The sequence below is a fragment of the Oryzias latipes genome, chromosome 13 (assembly GCF_053564925.1).
Source record: "Oryzias latipes strain Hd-rR chromosome 13, Olatipes_Hd-rR_3.1".
NCBI classification, from domain to species: Eukaryota; Metazoa; Chordata; class Actinopteri; order Beloniformes; family Adrianichthyidae; genus Oryzias; species Oryzias latipes.
This window is the reverse complement of record NC_136249.1, coordinates 4,090,859-4,112,699: the sequence shown is the minus strand read 5'-3', so window position 1 is coordinate 4,112,699 and position 21,841 is coordinate 4,090,859. Positions and strand designations below refer to the sequence as shown.

At 40.9% G+C, this 21,841-nt stretch overlaps 26 non-coding genes across 26 annotated transcripts; all 26 read right to left on the bottom strand.

Moving 5' to 3' along the window:
• Nucleotides 1-482: 482 nt before the first annotated feature.
• trnaf-gaa (transfer RNA phenylalanine (anticodon GAA)) lies at nucleotides 483-555 on the bottom strand. The gene has a single exon. It is a non-coding gene; the product is annotated as a tRNA-Phe (tRNA).
• Nucleotides 556-763: 208 nt separating this feature from the next.
• trnak-uuu (transfer RNA lysine (anticodon UUU)) lies at nucleotides 764-836 on the bottom strand. The gene has a single exon. It is a non-coding gene; the product is annotated as a tRNA-Lys (tRNA).
• Nucleotides 837-1,802: 966 nt separating this feature from the next.
• Nucleotides 1,803-1,875, bottom strand: trnaf-gaa (transfer RNA phenylalanine (anticodon GAA)). Its single transcript has one exon. It is a non-coding gene; the product is annotated as a tRNA-Phe (tRNA).
• A 208-nt stretch (nucleotides 1,876-2,083) lies between these two features.
• Nucleotides 2,084-2,156, bottom strand: trnak-uuu (transfer RNA lysine (anticodon UUU)). The gene has a single exon. It is a non-coding gene; the product is annotated as a tRNA-Lys (tRNA).
• A 966-nt stretch (nucleotides 2,157-3,122) lies between these two features.
• On the bottom strand, nucleotides 3,123-3,195 carry trnaf-gaa (transfer RNA phenylalanine (anticodon GAA)). The gene has a single exon. It is a non-coding gene; the product is annotated as a tRNA-Phe (tRNA).
• A 208-nt stretch (nucleotides 3,196-3,403) lies between these two features.
• Nucleotides 3,404-3,476, bottom strand: trnak-uuu (transfer RNA lysine (anticodon UUU)). Its single transcript has one exon. It is a non-coding gene; the product is annotated as a tRNA-Lys (tRNA).
• A 2,587-nt stretch (nucleotides 3,477-6,063) lies between these two features.
• On the bottom strand, nucleotides 6,064-6,136 carry trnak-uuu (transfer RNA lysine (anticodon UUU)). The gene has a single exon. It is a non-coding gene; the product is annotated as a tRNA-Lys (tRNA).
• Nucleotides 6,137-7,112: 976 nt separating this feature from the next.
• On the bottom strand, nucleotides 7,113-7,185 carry trnaf-gaa (transfer RNA phenylalanine (anticodon GAA)). The gene has a single exon. It is a non-coding gene; the product is annotated as a tRNA-Phe (tRNA).
• A 208-nt stretch (nucleotides 7,186-7,393) lies between these two features.
• Nucleotides 7,394-7,466, bottom strand: trnak-uuu (transfer RNA lysine (anticodon UUU)). The gene has a single exon. It is a non-coding gene; the product is annotated as a tRNA-Lys (tRNA).
• A 975-nt stretch (nucleotides 7,467-8,441) lies between these two features.
• trnaf-gaa (transfer RNA phenylalanine (anticodon GAA)) lies at nucleotides 8,442-8,514 on the bottom strand. Its single transcript has one exon. It is a non-coding gene; the product is annotated as a tRNA-Phe (tRNA).
• Nucleotides 8,515-8,722: 208 nt separating this feature from the next.
• trnak-uuu (transfer RNA lysine (anticodon UUU)) lies at nucleotides 8,723-8,795 on the bottom strand. Its single transcript has one exon. It is a non-coding gene; the product is annotated as a tRNA-Lys (tRNA).
• Nucleotides 8,796-9,770: 975 nt separating this feature from the next.
• Nucleotides 9,771-9,843, bottom strand: trnaf-gaa (transfer RNA phenylalanine (anticodon GAA)). Its single transcript has one exon. It is a non-coding gene; the product is annotated as a tRNA-Phe (tRNA).
• Nucleotides 9,844-10,051: 208 nt separating this feature from the next.
• Nucleotides 10,052-10,124, bottom strand: trnak-uuu (transfer RNA lysine (anticodon UUU)). The gene has a single exon. It is a non-coding gene; the product is annotated as a tRNA-Lys (tRNA).
• Nucleotides 10,125-11,370: 1,246 nt separating this feature from the next.
• trnak-uuu (transfer RNA lysine (anticodon UUU)) lies at nucleotides 11,371-11,443 on the bottom strand. Its single transcript has one exon. It is a non-coding gene; the product is annotated as a tRNA-Lys (tRNA).
• Nucleotides 11,444-12,418: 975 nt separating this feature from the next.
• Nucleotides 12,419-12,491, bottom strand: trnaf-gaa (transfer RNA phenylalanine (anticodon GAA)). Its single transcript has one exon. It is a non-coding gene; the product is annotated as a tRNA-Phe (tRNA).
• Nucleotides 12,492-12,699: 208 nt separating this feature from the next.
• trnak-uuu (transfer RNA lysine (anticodon UUU)) lies at nucleotides 12,700-12,772 on the bottom strand. The gene has a single exon. It is a non-coding gene; the product is annotated as a tRNA-Lys (tRNA).
• Nucleotides 12,773-13,748: 976 nt separating this feature from the next.
• On the bottom strand, nucleotides 13,749-13,821 carry trnaf-gaa (transfer RNA phenylalanine (anticodon GAA)). Its single transcript has one exon. It is a non-coding gene; the product is annotated as a tRNA-Phe (tRNA).
• Nucleotides 13,822-14,029: 208 nt separating this feature from the next.
• trnak-uuu (transfer RNA lysine (anticodon UUU)) lies at nucleotides 14,030-14,102 on the bottom strand. The gene has a single exon. It is a non-coding gene; the product is annotated as a tRNA-Lys (tRNA).
• Nucleotides 14,103-15,077: 975 nt separating this feature from the next.
• Nucleotides 15,078-15,150, bottom strand: trnaf-gaa (transfer RNA phenylalanine (anticodon GAA)). Its single transcript has one exon. It is a non-coding gene; the product is annotated as a tRNA-Phe (tRNA).
• A 208-nt stretch (nucleotides 15,151-15,358) lies between these two features.
• On the bottom strand, nucleotides 15,359-15,431 carry trnak-uuu (transfer RNA lysine (anticodon UUU)). Its single transcript has one exon. It is a non-coding gene; the product is annotated as a tRNA-Lys (tRNA).
• A 1,246-nt stretch (nucleotides 15,432-16,677) lies between these two features.
• Nucleotides 16,678-16,750, bottom strand: trnak-uuu (transfer RNA lysine (anticodon UUU)). Its single transcript has one exon. It is a non-coding gene; the product is annotated as a tRNA-Lys (tRNA).
• A 975-nt stretch (nucleotides 16,751-17,725) lies between these two features.
• trnaf-gaa (transfer RNA phenylalanine (anticodon GAA)) lies at nucleotides 17,726-17,798 on the bottom strand. Its single transcript has one exon. It is a non-coding gene; the product is annotated as a tRNA-Phe (tRNA).
• Nucleotides 17,799-18,006: 208 nt separating this feature from the next.
• On the bottom strand, nucleotides 18,007-18,079 carry trnak-uuu (transfer RNA lysine (anticodon UUU)). Its single transcript has one exon. It is a non-coding gene; the product is annotated as a tRNA-Lys (tRNA).
• Nucleotides 18,080-19,325: 1,246 nt separating this feature from the next.
• Nucleotides 19,326-19,398, bottom strand: trnak-uuu (transfer RNA lysine (anticodon UUU)). Its single transcript has one exon. It is a non-coding gene; the product is annotated as a tRNA-Lys (tRNA).
• Nucleotides 19,399-20,374: 976 nt separating this feature from the next.
• trnaf-gaa (transfer RNA phenylalanine (anticodon GAA)) lies at nucleotides 20,375-20,447 on the bottom strand. The gene has a single exon. It is a non-coding gene; the product is annotated as a tRNA-Phe (tRNA).
• Nucleotides 20,448-20,655: 208 nt separating this feature from the next.
• On the bottom strand, nucleotides 20,656-20,728 carry trnak-uuu (transfer RNA lysine (anticodon UUU)). Its single transcript has one exon. It is a non-coding gene; the product is annotated as a tRNA-Lys (tRNA).
• Nucleotides 20,729-21,841: the final 1,113 nt, after the last annotated feature.

Below are 21,841 nucleotides of genomic sequence, written 5' to 3'. Positions count from 1 at the left end.
GCACCTAAGTATTTTTCTTGCTTATCACAAGAATCCCTGAGCCTAAGCAAATTTCCTCAGGGAAAAGTCCCCTCTATAGCCCAAGAGCCCGTCTTTGTGCCACAGTGGCTTATTAATGAGCTATTCACTTGGCTACACACTAAGGGTACACACTAAGCTCCCATGGGTTGGACCGTTTACTTATGTGATTGCTCTCTCTGTTTCATCCACTTTTGCACAAACAGAAAGCCACTAATCAGTGGCAAGTGGATGGAAGCATGGTGGGAAGTATGCGTTTAAAAAAGTTGTGTATGTGTATATGTATTTATTTGATATGCAAACGGGAAGCGATTTTGTGAATAAGTGGCATTGTTGGATAAAGGAAATGGGAAATTCCAGGAAAAAGCCAGGAATGAGAGCATGGTAAGAGTGGGAATCGCACACATTTAACATACGAGTATTGATGTGACTGAGTATTAAATGTAAACGGAGAAGTACGTGATTGCCCAAACTCGGGATTGAACCAAGGACCTCTAGATCTTCAGTCTAGCGCTCTCCCAGCTGAGCTATTTCGGCTTCCAAAAGAGCTTTTTTTATTGACAATGGGCTGTTATTGAATCATTTGGTACAGTTGAGAGGAATGGGCCAGGACATTGTTGCAAGAGCAAAAGAACTGGCTGGTAACAGGTGTGAAATGTAGCAGTTTTAGCACTGCTGTCCAATATAAGGAAGCAATTCAAGAGCTTGCACAGCACCTGTATTTCCTGCTACATCCATAGTGTGGCACTTGAACAGGGACTCGAACCCTGGACCCTCAGATTAAAAGTCTGATGCTCTACCAACTGAGCTACTCAAGCCACTTGTGTTGTCCACTTGTAGTTTGTCAATGCAATAGGTAGGTTTGGGAAAGAAATGTATCAGATTGGAAAGTGCTTTTGGTTGCACCCTGTTGCTCGTGTTTATTGTTTGCTCTGTTTTCTGTGTCCTATCCTCTTGATGCTTTTTTAGCATAAACTATTTTCAGATAGTTGGTGGTAAACCTCTTTTACGTATATTTTGGTTGAAACAGCACTCAACGTTAGTATTTTTGGTGAGCATCATTAAACACTCGTCATGTTTTGTGACTTTTCCTTCAGTAGAGGTAAGTCAACTTAAAATGGAAGTTTAGGACCATGCATCTTTTGTGTTTCATTGGTGTAGCTAAGGAATGGCTGTTTGAATTTGTATTGCAAAAGAGACACTCTCCTCTCACACACAAAGATGGATTCCTTTGTTTTGATTTGGACCAATTTGCTATAGGCTAAGTTTGACTACGACAGAGAGCTGTTTACACATGAAGTGCACCTAAGTATTTTTCTTGCTTATCACAAGAATCCCTGAGCCTAAGCAAATTTCCTCAGGGAAAAGTCCCCCTCTATAGCCCAAGAGCCCATCTTTGTAACACAGTGGCTTATTAATGAGCCATTCACTTGGCTACACACTAAGGGTACACACTAAGCTCCCATGGGTTGGACCATTTACTTATGTGATTGCTCTCTCTGTTTCATCCACTTTTGCACAAACAGAAAGCCACTAATCAGTGGCAAGTGGATGGAAGCATGGTGGGAAGTATGCGTTTAAAAAAGGTGTGTATGTGTATATGTATTTATTTGATATGCAAACGGGAAGCGATTTTGTGAATAAGTGGCATTGTTGGATAAAGGAAATGGGAAATTCCAGGAAAAAGCCAGGAATGAGAGCATGGTAAGAGTGGGAATCGCACACATTTAACATACGAGTATTGATGTGACTGAGTATTAAATGTAAACGGAGAATTACGTGATTGCCGAAACTCGGGATTGAACCAAGGACCTCTAGATCTTCAGTCTAGCGCTCTCCCAGCTGAGCTATTTCGGCTTCCAAAACAGCTTTTTTTATTGACAATGGGCTGTTATTGAATCATTTGGTACAGTTGAGAGGAATGGGCCAGGACATTGTTGCAAGAGCAAAAGAACTGGCTGGTAACAGGTGTGAAATGTAGCAGTTTTAGCACTGCTGTCCAATATAAGGAAGCAATTCAAGAGCTTGCACAGCACCTGTATTTCCTGCTCCATCCATAGTGTGGCACTTGAAGAGGGACTCGAACCCTGGACCCTCAGATTAAAAGTCTGATGCTCTACCAACTGAGCTACTCAAGCCACTTGTGTTGTCCACTTGTAGTTTGTCAATGCAATAGGTAGGTTTGGGAAAGAAATGTATCAGATTGGAAAGTGCTTCTGGTTGCACCCTGTTGCTCGTGTTTATTGTTTGCTCTGTTTTCTGTGTCCTATCCTCTTGATGCTTTTTTAGCATAAACTATTTTCAGATAGTTGGTGGTAAACCTCTTTTACGTATATTTTGGTTGAAACAGCACTCAACGTTAGTATTTTTGGTGAGCATCATTAAACACTCGTCATGTTTTGTGACTTTTCCTTCAGTAGAGGTAAGTCAACTTAAAATGGAAGTTTAGGACCATGCATCTTTTGTGTTACATTGGTGTAGCTAAGGAATGGCTGTTTGAATTTGTATTGCAAAAGAGACACTCTCCTCTCACACACAAAGATGGATTCCTTTGTTTTGATTTGGACCAATTTGCTATAGGCTAAGTTTGACTACGACAGAGAGCTGTTTACACATGAAGTGCACCTAAGTATTTTTCTTGCTTATCACAAGAATCCCTGAGCCTAAGCAAATTTCCTCAGGGAAAAGTCCCCCTCTATAGCCCAAGAGCCCATCTTTGTAACACAGTGGCTTATTAATGAGCCATTCACTTGGCTACACACTAAGGGTACACACTAAGCTCCCATGGGTTGGACCATTTACTTATGTGATTGCTCTCTCTGTTTCATCCACTTTTGCACAAACAGAAAGCCACTAATCAGTGGCAAGTGGATGGAAGCATGGTGGGAATTATGCGTTTAAAAAAGGTGTGTATGTGTATATGTATTTATTTGATATGCAAACGGGAAGCGATTTTGTGAATAAGTGGCATTGTTGGATAAAGGAAATGGGAAATTCCAGGAAAAAGCCAGGAATGAGAGCATGGTAAGAGTGGGAATCGCACACATTTAACATACGAGTATTGATGTGACTGAGTATTAAATGTAAACGGAGAAGTACGTGATTGCCGAAACTCGGGATTGAACCAAGGACCTCTAGATCTTCAGTCTAGCGCTCTCCCAGCTGAGCTATTTCGGCTTCCAAAACAGCTTTTTTTATTGACAATGGGCTGTTATTGAATCATTTGGTACAGTTGAGAGGAATGGGCCAGGACATTGTTGCAAGAGCAAAAGAACTGGCTGGTAACAGGTGTGAAATGTAGCAGTTTTAGCACTGCTGTCCAATATAAGGAAGCAATTCAAGAGCTTGCACAGCACCTGTATTTCCTGCTCCATCCATAGTGTGGCACTTGAACAGGGACTCGAACCCTGGACCCTCAGATTAAAAGTCTGATGCTCTACCAACTGAGCTACTCAAGCCACTTGTGTTGTCTACTTGTAGTTTGTCAATGCAATAGGTAGGTTTGGGAAAGAAATGTATCAGATTGGAAAGTGCTTTTGGTTGCACCCTGTTGCTCGTGTTTATTGTTTGCTCTGTTTTCTGTGTCCTATCCTCTTGATGCTTTTTTAGCATAAACTATTTTCAGATAGTTGGTGGTAAACCTCTTTTATGTATATTTTGGTTGAAACAGCACTCAACGTTAGTATTTTTGGTGAGCATCATTAAACACTCGTCATGTTTTGTGACTTTTCCTTCAGTAGAGGTAAGTCAACTTAAAATGGAAGTTTAGGACCATGCATCTTTTGTGTTACATTGGTGTAGCTAAGGAATGGCTGTTTGAATTTTTATTGCAAAAGAGACACTCTCCTCTCACACACAAAGATGGATTCCTTTGTTTTGATTTGGACCAATTTGCTATAGGCTAAGTTTGACTACGACAGAGAGCTGTTTACACATGAAGTGCACCTAAGTATTTTTCTTGCTTATCACAAGAATCCCTGAGCCTAAGCAAATTTCCTCAGGGAAAAGTCCCCCTCTATAGCCCAAGAGCCCATCTTTGTAACACAGTGGCTTATTAATGAGCCATTCACTTGGCTACACACTAAGGGTACACACTAAGCTCCCATGGGTTGGACCATTTACTTATGTGATTGCTCTCTCTGTTTCATCCACTTTTGCACAAACAGAAAGCCACTAATCAGTGGCAAGTGGATGGAAGACTGGTGGGAAGTATGCGTTTAAAAAAGGTGTGTATGTGTATATGTATTTATTTGATATGCAAACGGGATGCGATTTTGTGAATAAGTGGCATTGTTGGATAAAGGAAATGGGAAATTCCAGGAAAAAGCAAGGAATGAGAGCTTTTGAGAGCATGGTAAGAGTGGGAATTGCACACATTTAACATACTAGTATTGATGTGACTGAGTATTAAACGTAAACGGAGATGTACGTGATTGCTGAAACTCGGGATTGAACCAAGGACCTCTAGATCTTCAGTCTAGCGCTCTCCCAGCTGAGCTATTTCGGCTTCCAAAAGAGCTTTTTTAATTGACAATGGGCTGTTATTGAATCATTTGGTACAGTTGAGAGGAATGGGCCAGGACATTGTTGCAAGAGCAAAACAACTGGCTGGTAACAGGTGTGAAATGTAGCAGTTTTAGCACTGCTGTCCAATGTAAGGAAGCAATTCAAGAGCTTGCACAGCACCTGTATTTCCTGCTACATCCATAGTGTGGCACTTGAACAGAGACTTGAACCCTGGGCCCTCAGATTAAAAGTCTGATGCTCTACCAACTGAGCTACTCAAGCCACTTGTGTTGTCCACTTGTTGTTTGTCAATGCAATAGGTAGGTTTGGGAAAGAAATGTATCAGATTGGAAAGTGCTTCTGGTTGCACCCTGTTGCTCGTGTTTATTGTTTGCTCTGTTTTCTGTGTCCTATCCTCTTGATGCTTTTTTAGCATAAACTATTTTCAGATAGTTGGTGGTAAACCTCTTTTATGTATATTTTGGTTGAAACAGCACTCAACGTTAGTATTTTTGGTGAGCATCATTAAACATTCGTCATGTTTTGTGACTTTTCCTTCAGTAGAGGTAAGTCAACTTAAAATGGAAGTTTAGGACCATGCATCTTTTGTGTTACATTGGTGTAGCTAAGGAATGGCTGTTTGAATTTGTATTGCAAAAGAGACACTCTCCTCTCAAACACAAAGATGGATTCCTTTGTTTTGATTTGGACCAATTTGCTATAGGCTAAGTTTGACTACGACAGAGAGCTGTTTACACATGAAGTGCACCTAAGTATTTTTCTTGCTTATCACAAGAATCCCTGAGCCTAAGCAAATTTCCTCAGGGAAAAGTCCCCCTCTATAGCCCAAGAGCCCATCTTTGTGCCACAGTGGCTTATTAATGAGCCATTCACTTGGCTACACACTAAGGGTACACACTAAGCTGCCATGGGTTGGACCGTTTACTTATGTGATTGCTCTCTCTGTTTCATCCACTTTTGCACAATCAGAAAGCCACTAATCAGTGGCAAGTGGATGGAAGCATGGTGGGAAGTATGCGTTTAAAAAAGGTGTGTATGTGTATATGTATTTATTTGATATGCAAACGGGAAGCGATTTTGTGAATAAGTGGGATTGTTGGATAAAGGAAATGGGAAATTCCAGGAAAAAGCCAGGAATGAGAGCTTTTGAGAGCATGGTAAGAGTGGGAATCGCACACATTTAACATACGAGTATTGATGTGACTGAGTATTAAATGTAAACGGAGATGTATGTGATTGCTGAAACTCGGGATTGAACCAAGGACCTCTAGATCTTCAGTCTAGCACTCTCCCAGCTGAGCTATTTCGGCTTCCAAAAGAGCTTTTTTTATTGACAATGGGCTGTTATTGATTCATGTGGTACAGTTGAGAGGAATAGGCCAGGACATTGTTGCAAGAGCAAAAGAACTGGCTGGTAACAGGTGTGAAATGTAGCAGTTTTAGCACTGCTGTCCAATATAAGGACGCAATTCAAGAGCTTGCACAGCACCTGTATTTCTTGCTACATCCATAGTGTGGCACTTGAACAGGGACTTGAACCCTGGACCCTCAGATTAAAAGTCTGATGCTCTACCAACTGAGCTACTCAAGCCACTTGTGTTGTCCACTTGTAGTTTGTCAATGCAATAGGTAGGTTTGGGAAAGAAATGTATCAGATTGGAAAGTGCTTCTGGTTGCACCCTGTTGCTCGTGTTTATTGTTTGCTCTGTTTTCTGTGTCCTATCCTCTTGATGCTTTTTTAGCATAAACTATTTTCAGATAGTTGGTGGTAAACCTCTTTTATGTATATTTTGGTTGAAACAGCACTCAACGTTAGTATTTTTGGTGAGCATCATTAAACACTCGTCATGTTTTGTGACTTTTCCTTCAGTAAAGGTAAGTCAACTTACAATGGAAGTTTAGGACCATGCATCTTTTGTGTTACATTGGTGTAGCTAAGGAATGGCTGTTTGAATTTGTATTGCAAAAGAGACACTCTCCTCTCACACACAAAGATGGATTCCTTTGTTTTGATTTGGACCAATTTGCTATAGGCTAAGTTTGACTACGACAGAGAGCTGTTTACACATGAAGTGCACCTAAGTATTTTTCTTGCTTATCACAAGAATCCCTGAGCCTAAGCAAATTTCCTCAGGGAAAAGTCCCCCTCTATAGCCCAAGAGCCCATCTTTGTGCCACAGTGGCTTATTAATGAGCCATTCACTTGGCTACACACTAAGGGTACACACTAAGCTGCCATGGGTTGGACCGTTTACTTATGTGATTGCTCTCTCTGTTTCATCCACTTTTGCACAAACAGAAAGCCACTAATCAGTGGCAAGTGGATGGAAGCATGGTGGGAAGTATGCGTTTAAAAAAGGTGTGTATGTGTATATGTATTTATTTGATATGCAAACGGGAAGCGATTTTGTGAATAAGTGGCATTGTTGGATAAAGGAAATGGGAAATTCCAGCAAAAAGCCAGGAATGAGAGCTTTTGAGAGCATGGTAAGAGTGGGAATCGCACACATTTAACATACGAGTATTGATGTGACTGAGTATTAAATGTAAACGGAGAAGTACGTGATTGCCGAAACTCGGGATTGAACCAAGGATCTCTAGATCTTCAGTCTAGCGCTCTCCCAGCTGAGCTATTTCGGCTTCCAAAAGAGCTTTTTTTATTGACAATGGGCTGTTATTGAATCATTTGGTACAGTTGAGAGGAATGGGCCAGGACATTGTTGCAAGAGCAAAAGAACTGGCTGGTAACAGGTGTGAAATGTAGCAGTTTTAGCACTGCTGTCCAATATAAGGAAGCAATTCAAGAGCTTGCACAGCACCTGTATTTCCTGCTACATCCATAGTGTGGCACTTGAACAGGGACTCGAACCCTGGACCCTCAGATTAAAAGTCTGATGCTCTACCAACTGAGCTACTCAAGCCACTTGTGTTGTCCACTTGTAGTTTGTCAATGCAATAGGTAGGTTTGGGAAAGAAATGTATCACATTGGAAAGTGCTTCTGGTTGCACCCTGTTGCTCGTGTTTATTGTTTGCTCTGTTTTCTGTGTCCTATCCTCTTGATGCTTTTTTAGCATAAACTATTTTCAGATAGTTGATGGTAAACCTCTTTTACGTATATTTTGGTTGAAACAGCACTCAACGTTAGTATTTTTGGTGAGCATCATTAAACACTCGTCATGTTTTGTGACTTTTCCTTCAGTAGAGGTAAGTCAACTTAAAATGGAAGTTTAGGACCATGCATCTTTTGTGTTACATTGGTGTAGCTAAGGAATGGCTGTTTGAATTTGTATTGCAAAAGAGACACTCTCCTCTCACACACAAAGATGGATTCCTTTGTTTTGATTTGGACCAATTTGCTATAGGCTAAGTTTGACTACGACAGAGAGCTGTTTACACATGAAGTGCACCTAAGTATTTTTCTTGCTTATCACAAGAATCCCTGAGCCTAAGCAAATTTCCTCAGGGAAAAGTCCCCTCTATAGCCCAAGAGCCCATCTTTGTGCCACAGTGGCTTATTAATGAGCCATTCACTTGGCTACACACTAAGGGTACACACTAAGCTCCCATGGGTTGGACCGTTTACTTATGTGATTGCTCTCTCTGTTTCATCCACTTTTGCACAAACAGAAAGCCACTAATCAGTGGCAAGTGGATGGAAGCATGGTGGGAAGTATGCGTTTAAAAAAGGTGTGTATGTGTATATGTATTTATTTGATATGCAAACGGGAAGCGGTTTTGTGAATAAGTGGCATTGTTGGATAAAGGAAATGGGAAATTCCAGGAAAAAGCCAGGAATGAGAGCTTTTGAGAGCATGGTAAGAGTGGGAATCGCACACATTTAACATACGAGTATTGATGTGACTGAGTATTAAATGTAAACGGAGAAGTACGTGATTGCCGAAACTCGGGATTGAACCAAGGACCTCTAGATCTTCAGTCTAGCGCTCTCCCAGCTGAGCTATTTCGGCTTCCAAAAGACCTTTTTTTATTGACAATGGGCTGTTATTGAATCATTTGGTACAGTTGAGAGGAATGGGCCAGGACATTGTTGCAAGAGCAAAAGAACTGGCTGGTAACAGGTGTGAAATGTAGCAATTTTAGCACTGCTGTCCAATGTAAGGAAGCAATTCAAGAGCTTGCACAGCACCTGTATTTCCTGCTACATCCATAGTGTGGCACTTGAACAGGGACTCGAACCCTGGACCCTCAGATTAAAAGTCTGATGCTCTACCAACTGAGCTACTCAAGCCACTTGTGTTGTCCACTTGTAGTTTGTCAATGCAATAGGTAGGTTTGGGAAAGAAATGTATCACATTGGAAAGTGCTTCTGGTTGCACCCTGTTGCTCGTGTTTATTGTTTGCTCTGTTTTCTGTGTCCTATCCTCTTGATGCTTTTTTAGCATAAACTATTTTCAGATAGTTGATGGTAAACCTCTTTTACGTATATTTTGGTTGAAACAGCACTCAACGTTAGTATTTTTGGTGAGCATCATTAAACACTCGTCATGTTTTGTGACTTTTCCTTCAGTAGAGGTAAGTCAACTTAAAATGGAAGTTTAGGACCATGCATCTTTTGTGTTACATTGGTGTAGCTAAGGAATGGCTGTTTGAATTTGTATTGCAAAAGAGACACTCTCCTCTCACACACAAAGATGGATTCCTTTGTTTTGATTTGGACCAATTTGCTATAGGCTAAGTTTGACTACGACAGAGAGCTGTTTACACATGAAGTGCACCTAAGTATTTTTCTTGCTTATCACAAGAATCCCTGAGCCTAAGCAAATTTCCTCAGGGAAAAGTCCCCTCTATAGCCCAAGAGCCCATCTTTGTGCCACAGTGGCTTATTAATGAGCCATTCACTTGGCTACACACTAAGGGTACACACTAAGCTCCCATGGGTTGGACCGTTTACTTATGTGATTGCTCTCTCTGTTTCATCCACTTTTGCACAAACAGAAAGCCACTAATCAGTGGCAAGTGGATGGAAGCATGGTGGGAAGTATGCGTTTAAAAAAGGTGTGTATGTGTATATGTATTTATTTGATATGCAAACGGGAAGCGATTTTGTGAATAAGTGGCATTGTTGGATAAAGGAAATGGGAAATTCCAGGAAAAAGCCAGGAATGAGAGCTTTTGAGAGCATGGTAAGAGTGGGAATCGCACACATTTAACATACGAGTATTGATGTGACTGAGTATTAAATGTAAACGGAGAAGTACGTGATTGCCGAAACTCGGGATTGAACCAAGGACCTCTAGATCTTCAGTCTAGCGCTCTCCCAGCTGAGCTATTTCAGCTTCCAAAAGACCTTTTTTTATTGACAATGGGCTGTTATTGAATCATTTGGTACAGTTGAGAGGAATGGGCCAGGACATTGTTGCAAGAGCAAAAGAACTGGCTGGTAACAGGTGTGAAATGTAGCAGTTTTAGCCCTGCTATCCAATATAAGTAAGCAATTCAAGAGCTTGCACAGCACCTGTATTTCCTGCTACATCCATAGTGTGGCACTTGAACAGGGACTCGAACCCTGGACCCTCAGATTAAAAGTCTGATGCTCTACCAACTGAGCTACTCAAGCCACTTGTGTTGTCCACTTGTAGTTTGTCAATGCAATAGGTAGGTTTGGGAAAGAAATGTATCACATTGGAAAGTGCTTCTGGTTGCACCCTGTTGCTCGTGTTTATTGTTTGCTCTGTTTTCTGTGTCCTATCCTCTTGATGCTTTTTTAGCATAAACTATTTTCAGATAGTTGATGGTAAACCTCTTTTACGTATATTTTGGTTGAAACAGCACTCAACGTTAGTATTTTTGGTGAGCATCATTAAATACTCGTCATGTTTTGTGACTTTTCCTTCAGTAGAGGTAAGTCAACTTAAAATGGAAGTTTAGGACCATGCATCTTTTGTGTTACATTGGTGTAGCTAAGGAATGGCTGTTTGAATTTGTATTGCAAAAGAGACACTCTCCTCTCACACACAAAGATGGATTCCTTTGTTTTGATTTGGACCAATTTGCTATAGGCTAAGTTTGACTACGACAGAGAGCTGTTTACACATGAAGTGCACCTAAGTATTTTTCTTGCTTATCACAAGAATCCCTGAGCCTAAGCAAATTTCCTCAGGGAAAAGTCCCCCTCTATAGCCCAAGAGCCCATCTTTGTTACACAGTGGCTTATTAATGAGCCATTCACTTGGCTACACACTAAGGGTACACACTAAGCTGCCATGGGTTGGACCGTTTACTTATGTGATTGCTCTCTCTGTTTCATCCACTTTTGCACAAACAGAAAACCACTAATCATTGGCAAGTGGATGGAAGCATGGTGGGAAGTATGCGTTTAAAAAAGGTGTGTATGTGTATATGTATTTATTTGATATGCAAACGGGAAGCGATTTTGTGAATAAGTGGCATTGTTGGATAAAGGAAATGGGAAATTCCAGGAACGAGAGCTTTTGAGAGCATGGTAAGAGTGGGAATCGCACACATTTAACATACGAGTATTGATGTGACTGAGTATTAAATGTAAAAGGAGAAGTACGTGATTGCCGAAACTCAGGATTTAACCAAAGACCTCTAGATCTTCAGTCTAGCGCTCTCCCAGCTGAGCTATTTTGGCTTCCAAAAGACCTTTTTTTATTGACAATGGGCTGTTATTGAATCATTTGGTACAGTTGAGAGGAATGGGCCAGGACATTGTTGCAAGAGCAAAAGAACTGGCTGGTAACAGGTGTGAAATGTAGCAATTTTAGCACTGCTGTCCAATGTAAGGAAGCAATTCAAGAGCTTGCACAGCACCTGTATTTCCTGCTACATCCATAGTGTGGCACTTGAACAGGGACTCGAACCCTGGACCCTCAGATTAAAAGTCTGATGCTCTACCAACTGAGCTACTCAAGCCACTTGTGTTGTCCACTTGTAGTTTGTCAATGCAATAGGTAGGTTTGGGAAAGAAATGTATCACATTGGAAAGTGCTTCTGGTTGCACCCTGTTGCTCGTGTTTATTGTTTGCTCTGTTTTCTGTGTCCTATCCTCTTGATGCTTTTTTAGCATAAACTATTTTCAGATAGTTGATGGTAAACCTCTTTTACGTATATTTTGGTTGAAACAGCACTCAACGTTAGTATTTTTGGTGAGCATCATTAAACACTCGTCATGTTTTGTGACTTTTCCTTCAGTAGAGGTAAGTCAACTTAAAATGGAAGTTTAGGACCATGCATCTTTTGTGTTACATTGGTGTAGCTAAGGAATGGCTGTTTGAATTTGTATTGCAAAAGAGACACTCTCCTCTCACACACAAAGATGGATTCCTTTGTTTTGATTTGGACCAATTTGCTATAGGCTAAGTTTGACTACGACAGAGAGCTGTTTACACATGAAGTGCACCTAAGTATTTTTCTTGCTTATCACAAGAATCCCTGAGCCTAAGCAAATTTCCTCAGGGAAAAGTCCCCTCTATAGCCCAAGAGCCCATCTTTGTGCCACAGTGGCTTATTAATGAGCCATTCACTTGGCTACACACTAAGGGTACACACTAAGCTCCCATGGGTTGGACCGTTTACTTATGTGATTGCTCTCTCTGTTTCATCCACTTTTGCACAAACAGAAAGCCACTAATCAGTGGCAAGTGGATGGAAGCATGGTGGGAAGTATGCGTTTAAAAAAGGTGTGTATGTGTATATGTATTTATTTGATATGCAAACGGGAAGCGATTTTGTGAATAAGTGGCATTGTTGGATAAAGGAAATGGGAAATTCCAGGAAAAAGCCAGGAATGAGAGCTTTTGAGAGCATGGTAAGAGTGGGAATCGCACACATTTAACATACGAGTATTGATGTGACTGAGTATTAAATGTAAACGGAGAAGTACGTGATTGCCGAAACTCGGGATTGAACCAAGGACCTCTAGATCTTCAGTCTAGCGCTCTCCCAGCTGAGCTATTTCGGCTTCCAAAAGACCTTTTTTTATTGACAATGGGCTGTTATTGAATCATTTGGTACAGTTGAGAGGAATGGGCCAGGACATTGTTGCAAGAGCAAAAGAACTGGCTGGTAACAGGTGTGAAATGTAGCAGTTTTAGCACTGCTGTCCAATATAAGGAAGCAATTCAAGAGCTTGCACAGCACCTGTATTTCCTGCTACATCCATAGTGTGGCACTTGAACAGGGACTCGAACCCTGGACCCTCAGATTAAAAGTCTGATGCTCTACCAACTGAGCTACTCAAGCCACTTGTGTTGTCCACTTGTAGTTTGTCAATGCAATAGGTAGGTTTGGGAAAGAAATGTATCACATTGGAAAGTGCTTCTGGTTGCACCCTGTTGCTCGTGTTTATTGTTTGCTCTGTTTTCTGTGTCCTATCCTCTTGATGCTTTTTTAGCATAAACTATTTTCAGATAGTTGGTGGTAAACCTCTTTTATGTATATTTTGGTTGAAACAGCACTCAACGTTAGTATTTTTGGTGAGCATCATTAAACACTCGTCATGTTTTGTGACTTTTCCTTCAGTAAAGGTAAGTCAACTTACAATGGAAGTTTAGGACCATGCATCTTTTGTGTTACATTGGTGTAGCTAAGGAATGGCTGTTTGAATTTGTATTGCAAAAGAGACACTCTCCTCTCACACACAAAGATGGATTCCTTTGTTTTGATTTGGACCAATTTGCTATAGGCTAAGTTTGACTACGACAGAGAGCTGTTTACACATGAAGTGCACCTAAGTATTTTTCTTGCTTATCACAAGAATCCCTGAGCCTAAGCAAATTTCCTCAGGGAAAAGTCCCCCTCTATAGCCCAAGAGCCCATCTTTGTGCCACAGTGGCTTATTAATGAGCCATTCACTTGGCTACACACTAAGGGTACACACTAAGCTGCCATGGGTTGGACCGTTTACTTATGTGATTGCTCTCTCTGTTTCATCCACTTTTGCACAAACAGAAAGCCACTAATCAGTGGCAAGTGGATGGAAGCATGGTGGGAAGTATGCGTTTAAAAAAGGTGTGTATGTGTATATGTATTTATTTGATATGCAAACGGGAAGCGATTTTGTGAATAAGTGGCATTGTTGGATAAAGGAAATGGGAAATTCCAGCAAAAAGCCAGGAATGAGAGCTTTTGAGAGCATGGTAAGAGTGGGAATCGCACCCATTTAACATACGAGTATTGATGTGACTGAGTATTAAATGTAAACGGAGAAGTACGTGATTGCCGAAACTCGGGATTGAACCAAGGATCTCTAGATCTTCAGTCTAGCGCTCTCCCAGCTGAGCTATTTCGGCTTCCAAAAGAGCTTTTTTTATTGACAATGGGCTGTTATTGAATCATTTGGTACAGTTGAGAGGAATGGGCCAGGACATTGTTGCAAGAGCAAAAGAACTGGCTGGTAACAGGTGTGAAATGTAGCAGTTTTAGCACTGCTGTCCAATATAAGGAAGCAATTCAAGAGCTTGCACAGCACCTGTATTTCCTGCTACATCCATAGTGTGGCACTTGAACAGGGACTCGAACCCTGGACCCTCAGATTAAAAGACTGATGCTCTACCAACTGAGCTACTCAAGCCACTTGTGTTGTCCACTTGTAGTTTGTCAATGCAATAGGTAGGTTTGGGAAAGAAATGTATCACATTGGAAAGTGCTTCTGGTTGCACCCTGTTGCTCGTGTTTATTGTTTGCTCTGTTTTCTGTGTCCTATCCTCTTGATGCTTTTTTAGCATAAACTATTTTCAGATAGTTGATGGTAAACCTCTTTTACGTATATTTTGGTTGAAACAGCACTCAACGTTAGTATTTTTGGTGAGCATCATTAAACACTCGTCATGTTTTGTGACTTTTCCTTCAGTAGAGGTAAGTCAACTTAAAATGGAAGTTTAGGACCATGCATCTTTTGTGTTACATTGGTGTAGCTAAGGAATGGCTGTTTGAATTTGTATTGCAAAAGAGACACTCTCCTCTCACACACAAAGATGGATTCCTTTGTTTTGATTTGGACCAATTTGCTATAGGCTAAGTTTGACTACGACAGAGAGCTGTTTACACATGAAGTGCACCTAAGTATTTTTCTTGCTTATCACAAGAATCCCTGAGCCTAAGCAAATTTCCTCAGGGAAAAGTCCCCTCTATAGCCCAAGAGCCCATCTTTGTGCCACAGTGGCTTATTAATGAGCCATTCACTTGGCTACACACTAAGGGTACACACTAAGCTCCCATGGGTTGGACCGTTTACTTATGTGATTGCTCTCTCTGTTTCATCCACTTTTGCACAAACAGAAAGCCACTAATCAGTGGCAAGTGGATGGAAGCATGGTGGGAAGTATGCGTTTAAAAAAGGTGTGTATGTGTATATGTATTTATTTGATATGCAAACGGGAAGCGATTTTGTGAATAAGTGGCATTGTTGGATAAAGGAAATGGGAAATTCCAGGAAAAAGCCAGGAATGAGAGCTTTTGAGAGCATGGTAAGAGTGGGAATCGCACACATTTAACATACGAGTATTGATGTGACTGAGTATTAAATGTAAACGGAGAAGTACGTGATTGCCGAAACTCGGGATTGAACCAAGGACCTCTAGATCTTCAGTCTAGCGCTCTCCCAGCTGAGCTATTTCAGCTTCCAAAAGACCTTTTTTTATTGACAATGGGCTGTTATTGAATCATTTGGTACAGTTGAGAGGAATGGGCCAGGACATTGTTGCAAGAGCAAAAGAACTGGCTGGTAACAGGTGTGAAATGTAGCAGTTTTAGCACTGCTGTCCAATATAAGTAAGCAATTCAAGAGCTTGCACAGCACCTGTATTTCCTGCTACATCCATAGTGTGGCACTTGAACAGGGACTCGAACCCTGGACCCTCAGATTAAAAGTCTGATGCTCTACCAACTGAGCTACTCAAGCCACTTGTGTTGTCCACTTGTAGTTTGTCAATGCAATAGGTAGGTTTGGGAAAGAAATGCATCAGATTGGAAAGTGCTTCTGGTTGCACCCTGTTGCTCGTGTTTATTGTTTGCTCTGTTTTCTGTGTCCTATCCTCTTGATGCTTTTTTAGCATAAACTATTTTCAGATAGTTGATGGTAAACCTCTTTTACGTATATTTTGGTTGAAACAGCACTCAACGTTAGTATTTTTGGTGAGTATCATTAAATACTCGTCATCTTTTGTGGATTTTCCTTCAGTAGAGGTAAGTCAACTTAAAATGGAAGTTTAGGACCATGCATCTTTTGTGTTACATTGGTGTAGCTAAGGAATGGCTGTTTGAATTTGTATTGCAAAAGAGACACTCTCCTCTCACACACAAAGATGGATTCCTTTGTTTTGATTTGGACCAATTTGCTATAGGCTAAGTTTGACTACGACAGAGAGCTGTTTACACATGAAGTGCACCTAAGTATTTTTCTTGCTTATCACAAGAATCCCTGAGCCTAAGCAAATTTCCTCAGGGAAAAGTCCCCCTCTATAGCCCAAGAGCCCATCTTTGTTACACAGTGGCTTATTAATGAGCCATTCACTTGGCTACACACTAAGGGTACACACTAAGCTGCCATGGGTTGGACCGTTTACTTATGTGATTGCTCTCTCTGTTTCATCCACTTTTGCACAAACAGAAAACCACTAATCATTGGCAAGTGGATGGAAGCATGGTGGGAAGTATGCGTTTAAAAAAGGTGTGTATGTGTATATGTATTTATTTGATATGCAAACGGGAAGCGATTTTGTGAATAAGTGGCATTGTTGGATAAAGGAAATGGGAAATTCCAGGAATGAGAGCTTTTGAGAGCATGGTAAGAGTGGGAATCGCACACATTTAACATACGAGTATTGATGTGACTGAGTATTAAATGTAAACGGAGAAGTACGTGATTGCCGAAACTCAGGATTGAACCAAAGACCTCTAGATCTTCAGTCTAGCGCTCTCCCAGCTGAGCTATTTTGGCTTCCAAAAGACCTTTTTTTATTGACAATGGGCTGTTATTGAATCATTTGGTACAGTTGAGAGGAATGGGCCAGGACATTGTTGCAAGAGCAAAAGAACTGGCTGGTAACAGGTGTGAAATGTAGCAATTTTAGCACTGCTGTCCAATGTAAGGAAGCAATTCAAGAGCTTGCACAGCACCTGTATTTCCTGCTACATCCATAGTGTGGCACTTGAACAGGGACTCGAACCCTGGACCCTCAGATTAAAAGTCTGATGCTCTACCAACTGAGCTACTCAAGCCACTTGTGTTGTCCACTTGTAGTTTGTCAATGCAATAGGTAGGTTTGGGAAAGAAATGTATCACATTGGAAAGTGCTTCTGGTTGCACCCTGTTGCTCGTGTTTATTGTTTGCTCTGTTTTCTGTGTCCTATCCTCTTGATGCTTTTTTAGCATAAACTATTTTCAGATAGTTGATGGTAAACCTCTTTTACGTATATTTTGGTTGAAACAGCACTCAACGTTAGTATTTTTGGTGAGCATCATTAAACACTCGTCATGTTTTGTGACTTTTCCTTCAGTAGAGGTAAGTCAACTTAAAATGGAAGTTTAGGACCATGCATCTTTTGTGTTACATTGGTGTAGCTAAGGAATGGCTGTTTGAATTTGTATTGCAAAAGAGACACTCTCCTCTCACACACAAAGATGGATTCCTTTGTTTTGATTTGGACCAATTTGCTATAGGCTAAGTTTGACTACGACAGAGAGCTGTTTACACATGAAGTGCACCTAAGTATTTTTCTTGCTTATCACAAGAATCCCTGAGCCTAAGCAAATTTCCTCAGGGAAAAGTCCCCTCTATAGCCCAAGAGCCCATCTTTGTGCCACAGTGGCTTATTAATGAGCCATTCACTTGGCTACACACTAAGGGTACACACTAAGCTCCCATGGGTTGGACCGTTTACTTATGTGATTGCTCTCTCTGTTTCATCCACTTTTGCACAAACAGAAAGCCACTAATCAGTGGCAAGTGGATGGAAGCATGGTGGGAAGTATGCGTTTAAAAAAGGTGTGTATGTGTATATGTATTTATTTGATATGCAAACGGGAAGCGATTTTGTGAATAAGTGGCATTGTTGGATAAAGGAAATGGGAAATTCCAGGAAAAAGCCAGGAATGAGAGCTTTTGAGAGCATGGTAAGAGTGGGAATCGCACACATTTAACATACGAGTATTGATGTGACTGAGTATTAAATGTAAACGGAGAAGTACGTGATTGCCGAAACTCGGGATTGAACCAAGGATCTCTAGATCTTCAGTCTAGCGCTCTCCCAGCTGAGCTATTTCGGCTTCCAAAAGAGCTTTTTTTATTGACAATGGGCTGTTATTGAATCATTTGGTACAGTTGAGAGGAATGGGCCAGGACATTGTTGCAAGAGCAAAAGAACTGGCTGGTAACAGGTGTGAAATGTAGCAGTTTTAGCACTGCTGTCCAATATAAGGAAGCAATTCAAGAGCTTGCACAGCACCTGTATTTCCTGCTACATCCATAGTGTGGCACTTGAACAGGGACTCGAACCCTGGACCCTCAGATTAAAAGTCTGATGCTCTACCAACTGAGCTACTCAAGCCACTTGTGTTGTCCACTTGTAGTTTGTCAATGCAATAGGTAGGTTTGGGAAAGAAATGTATCACATTGGAAAGTGCTTCTGGTTGCACCCTGTTGCTCGTGTTTATTGTTTGCTCTGTTTTCTGTGTCCTATCCTCTTGATGCTTTTTTAGCATAAACTATTTTCAGATAGTTGATGGTAAACCTCTTTTACGTATATTTTGGTTGAAACAGCACTCAACGTTAGTATTTTTGGTGAGCATCACTAAACACTCGTCATGTTTTGTGACTTTTCCTTCAGTAGAGGTAAGTCAACTTAAAATGGAAGTTTAGGACCATGCATCTTTTGTGTTACATTGGTGTAGCTAAGGAATGGCTGTTTGAATTTGTATTGCAAAAGAGACACTCTCCTCTCACACACAAAGATGGATTCCTTTGTTTTGATTTGGACCAATTTGCTATAGGCTAAGTTTGACTACGACAGAGAGCTGTTTACACATGAAGTGCACCTAAGTATTTTTCTTGCTTATCACAAGAATCCCTGAGCCTAAGCAAATTTCCTCAGGGAAAAGTCCCCCTCTATAGCCCAAGAGCCCATCTTTGTTACACAGTGGCTTATTAATGAGCCATTCACTTGGCTACACACTAAGGGTACACACTAAGCTGCCATGGGTTGGACCGTTTACTTATGTGATTGCTCTCTCTGTTTCATCCACTTTTGCACAAACAGAAAACCACTAATCATTGGCAAGTGGATGGAAGCATGGTGGGAAGTATGCGTTTAAAAAAGGTGTGTATGTGTATATGTATTTATTTGATATGCAAACGGGAAGCGATTTTGTGAATAAGTGGCATTGTTGGATAAAGGAAATGGGAAATTCCAGGAATGAGAGCTTTTGAGAGCATGGTAAGAGTGGGAATCGCACACATTTAACATACGAGTATTGATGTGACTGAGTATTAAATGTAAACGGAGAAGTACGTGATTGCCGAAACTCAGGATTGAACCAAAGACCTCTAGATCTTCAGTCTAGCGCTCTCCCAGCTGAGCTATTTTGGCTTCCAAAAGACCTTTTTTTATTGACAATGGGCTGTTATTGAATCATTTGGTACAGTTGAGAGGAATGGGCCAGGACATTGTTGCAAGAGCAAAAGAACTGGCTGGTAACAGGTGTGAAATGTAGCAATTTTAGCACTGCTGTCCAATGTAAGGAAGCAATTCAAGAGCTTGCACAGCACCTGTATTTCCTGCTACATCCATAGTGTGGCACTTGAACAGGGACTCGAACCCTGGACCCTCAGATTAAAAGTCTGATGCTCTACCAACTGAGCTACTCAAGCCACTTGTGTTGTCCACTTGTAGTTTGTCAATGCAATAGGTAGGTTTGGGAAAGAAATGTATCACATTGGAAAGTGCTTCTGGTTGCACCCTGTTGCTCGTGTTTATTGTTTGCTCTGTTTTCTGTGTCCTATCCTCTTGATGCTTTTTTAGCATAAACTATTTTCAGATAGTTGATGGTAAACCTCTTTTATGTATATTTTGGTTGAAACAGCACTCAACGTTAGTATTTTTGGTGAGCATGATTAAACACTCGTCATGTTTTGTGACTTTTCCTTCAGTAGAGGTAAGTCAACTTAAAATGGAAGTTTAGGACCATGCATCTTTTGTGTTACATTGGTGTAGCTAAGGAATGGCTGTTTGAATTTGTATTGCAAAAGAGACACTCTCCTCTCACACACAAAGATGGATTCCTTTGTTTTGATTTGGACCAATTTGCTATAGGCTAAGTTTGACTACGACAGAGAGCTGTTTACACATGAAGTGCACCTAAGTATTTTTCTTGCTTATCACAAGAATACCTGAGCCTAAGCAAATTTCCTCAGGGAAAAGTCCCCCTCTATAGCCCAAGAGCCCATCTTTGAAACACAGTGGCTTATTAATGAGCCATTCACTTGGCTACACACTAAGGGTACACACTAAGCTGCCATGGGTTGGACCGTTTACTTATGTGATTGCTCTCTCTGTTTCATCCACTTTTGCACAAACAGAAAGCCACTAATCAGTGGCAAGTGGATGGAAGCATGGTGGGAAGTATGCGTTTAAAAAAGGTTTGTATGTGTATATGTATTTTTTTGATATGCAAACGGGATGCGATTTTGTGAATAAGTGGCATTGTTGGATAAAGGAAATGGGAAATTCCAGGAAAAAGCAAGGAATGAGAGCTTTTGAGAGCATGGTAAGAGTGGGAATCGCACACATTTAACATACGAGTATTGATGTGACTGAGTATTAAATGTAAACGGAGAAGTACATGATTGCCGAAACTCGGGATTGAACCAAGGACCTCTAGATCTTCAGTCTAGCGCTCTCCCAGCTGAGCTATTTCAGCTTCCAAAAGACCTTTTTTTATTGACAATGGGCTGTTATTGAATCATTTGGTACAGTTGAGAGGAATGGGCCAGGACATTGTTGCAAGAGCAAAAGAACTGGGTGGTAACAGGTGTGAAATGTAGCAGTTTTAGCACTGCTGTCCAATATAAGGAATCAATTCAAGAGCTTGCACAGCACCTGTATTTCCTGCTACATCCATAGTGTGGCACTCGAACAGGGACTCAAACCCTGGACCCTCAGATTAAAAGTCTGATGCTCTACCAACTGAGCTACTCAAGCCACTTGTGTTGTCCACTTGTAGTTTGTCAATGCAATAGGTAGGTTTGGGAAAGAAATGTATCAGATTGGAAAGTGCTTCTGGTTGCACCCTGTTGCTCGTGTTTATTGTTTGCTCTGTTTTCTGTGTCCTATCCTCTTGATGCTTTTTTAGCATAAACTATTTTCAGATAGTTGGTGGTAAACCTCTTTTATGTATATTTTGGTTGAAACAGCACTCAACGTTAGTATTTTTGGTGAGCATCATTAAACACTCGTCATGTTTTGTGACTTTTCCTTCAGTAAAGGTAAGTCAACTTACAATGGAAGTTTAGGACCATGCATCTTTTGTGTTACATTGGTGTAGCTAAGGAATGGCTGTTTGAATTTGTATTGCAAAAGAGACACTCTCCTCTCACACACAAAGATGGATTCCTTTGTTTTGATTTGGACCAATTTGCTATAGGCTAAGTTTGACTACGACAGAGAGCTGTTTACACATGAAGTGCACCTAAGTATTTTTCTTGCTTATCACAAGAATCCCTGAGCCTAAGCAAATTTCCTCAGGGAAAAGTCCCCCTCTATAGCCCAAGAGCCCATCTTTGTTACACAGTGGCTTATTAATGAGCCATTCACTTGGCTACACACTAAGGGTACACACTAAGCTGCCATGGGTTGGACCGTTTACTTATGTGATTGCTCTCTCTGTTTCATCCACTTTTGCACAAACAGAAAACCACTAATCATTGGCAAGTGGATGGAAGCATGGTGGGAAGTATGCGTTTAAAAAAGGTGTGTATGTGTATATGTATTTATTTGATATGCAAACGGGAAGCGATTTTGTGAATAAGTGGCATTGTTGGATAAAGGAAATGGGAAATTCCAGGAACGAGAGCTTTTGAGAGCATGGTAAGAGTGGGAATCGCACACATTTAACATACGAGTATTGATGTGACTGAGTATTAAATGTAAACGGAGAAGTACGTGATTGCCGAAACTCAGGATTGAACCAAAGACCTCTAGATCTTCAGTCTAGCGCTCTCCCAGCTGAGCTATTTTGGCTTCCAAAAGACCTTTTTTTATTGACAATGGGCTGTTATTGAATCATTTGGTACAGTTGAGAGGAATGGGCCAGGA